Here is a 2418-nt window from a genome sequence, read left to right as displayed (position 1 = left end):
ACAAACATTTTTAAAAAAGATTTTATTTTTAAGTAATCTCTACACCCAACATGGGGCTCAAACTTACAACCCTGAGATTGAGAATCGTATGCTCAATGGACTGAGCCAGCCAGGTGCCCCACTCCCGTTATGTGACTTTTCATATTTTTTTCAGTTGTTTAAAAATGTTTAAGCAACCTCTACATCCAACGTGGGGCTCGAACTCACAACCCTGAGATCCAGAGTCTCATGCGCTCCCAACTAAGCCAGCCAGGCACCCCTCATGTGACTTTTAAAAAGAAACCAAAATAAATTCCAAGTATGAGATCTTCTACAATTTCTCACTCATCATGCCCCATAAACCTGAATGCACTGCTGATTTTGAAATATATACTGAGCACAGAATATCGTGTTGTAACTTGTTCTGATCCCTGGAAGGTGTTCTAATTCATTATCAGTTTCTTTGCAGGGAAAACACATGCCTTTCCCAGTGATGGTAATAGTACCTACTACAGATAATCTCCTTACTACCCACCCACAGTGTAAACTGAGTCCCCTCTCCTCCTCATCATCAACTGCAAAATCTTCTCCCCCTTCCCCTCCGTGGCCCAGTGTCATCTCATTTAGAGGGAGCGCCTTTAACCCCTGCAGCTGTCCTAAAATTGTGGAACTGCCAACAGATGGCCTTTCCTTTCTGTTCCCCCAGGCTCCCATTGAGGCAGGCTCTCTGCCGCCCCTCTCTGTCACAGCAGGGTGAGTGTCTGTCAGGATTGAGGGGCCTAAAAAAGGCACTGTTTAAAATTCTGCTTTCCCAGAAAATGCCAGTTATGTTGTCACCTCCCCCACAGCCAGTTTATTCCTGGGTTAATAGCATTATCATTCTAATATCACGGGACAATTCTGAGAACAGGGACAAAGGACTCAGGACAACGCATGTGCGCGCACACACACACGCACACACACAGAGTCGTCTTTGGAAGATCAGTAGGTAGCTTCCAACACGGAATTAAATGAAAATATTTGGGGCAGCGATGATGCCTTGAGAGCACAGAAAAAGTAGGCTCTAATAAAGCCCAATAAATGAAAATGTGAGTATTAAGACGGATGAATTAAGCGGCGATGAACAGTATTTCCTGTATGAAAGGTGTTTCAGGGATTTAATGAAAGAGCCGCCCTCACTGCATTTGAAATCTGATTTATAGTATGAGGCCCCTTCTACTGCTGTCTCCGTTTCTTCGGAAATATCTAAGTGCCCGCTACCAGCAGAACTGCTGAGCGAAATGCCCTGACCCGAGCTGGCCTGGCCTAATTCGGCCAAGAGTGAGGCGCTCAGCATGCTGGCTTCTGTCCTGTGCCCGAGGCCAGACTCTCCAGAGCGCGGCCTGGTAGAAGGAGCAGCTGGCCCGGTGGGCTGCAGCTGTAGATCCTGAGGGTCGTGCCAGAATCACCGCTGCCTCGGCAGTTCGTGGTGTGACCACAGGGCGCGCGTGGGTGGAGGCGGGACACTGAGGTCCAAATGCAAGTTGCGCCCCTCTCCCACCACAGATGCGCGGTGGGGCGGTGGGGCGGAGCGCAGAAAAGGCAGACAGGAGCAGACTGTGGGGAGGGTGCTGAGAAACGCTAGCGCAGACAGCATGCGAACTGCTCCACCCCGAGCCACAGGCCTATTTGCAAGACGCAGCACTGAGGCCAGACGGGCCCTCTGCCTTCGGCTTCAGAGCCAGACGCCTACAGGCCCACTGGTGCCGTCCGTGGTCGGATTTCCCAGGACCAGATTTCCCAGATTTCCCTCTCCTCTTCAACATCGTTGACATGTCCTACCAACCCTGTCCCTATCCCTACACCTCATGACGTTTGGGGAACTCGTAGTTCGGAAATGTGGCTTCTGCTCGGATTCAGTCATTCATTCAGCAGACACTTGTTGCAGGCTGAGCAGTGGGCCGGGTCAGGAGCTGTCCAGTCCTCGTCTTCTAGAAGCCCATGGTCCGGGCAGGACAGACTGCAAGGCACTTAAGCACTCTGGCCGAGGGAAGCAAAGATGCCAGAGGAGAGCCTGGTGTCTGCTCCAGGCGTGGAGGGGTTAACACAACTTCCTGGAGAAGGTGATGCTTGATTTGAGGCCTGAAAGAAGCTCAGGGGGCGGAGAAAAGGACTGGAAATGCATTCCAGGTAGATGGAACAGTCCATGCAAACCCATGGAAGACAAGAGAGTTTAGCACATGTAGGGGATTGCAAGCAGCCGAAGAAGGTTTAAGGTGTCAGGGGGTGGGATGAAGGGGGTGAGAGGAGACCCCCTTCAGGGAAGGTTGGAAGGGTTGTTCTCTGACCTAAGCCAGAGAGATACACAGGCCCCAGCTCATGGAAAGCGTATGTGGTTTCTCTGGAGAGAAAAATGAAGAGCCTTTGAAGAGATTTACACAGTGAGGTGAGCAGATTTGG

This window comes from Acinonyx jubatus, chromosome B3 (assembly GCF_027475565.1).
Source record: "Acinonyx jubatus isolate Ajub_Pintada_27869175 chromosome B3, VMU_Ajub_asm_v1.0, whole genome shotgun sequence".
In the NCBI taxonomy this organism is placed as follows: domain Eukaryota; kingdom Metazoa; phylum Chordata; class Mammalia; order Carnivora; family Felidae; genus Acinonyx; species Acinonyx jubatus.
This window is presented reverse-complemented; position numbering follows the sequence as displayed.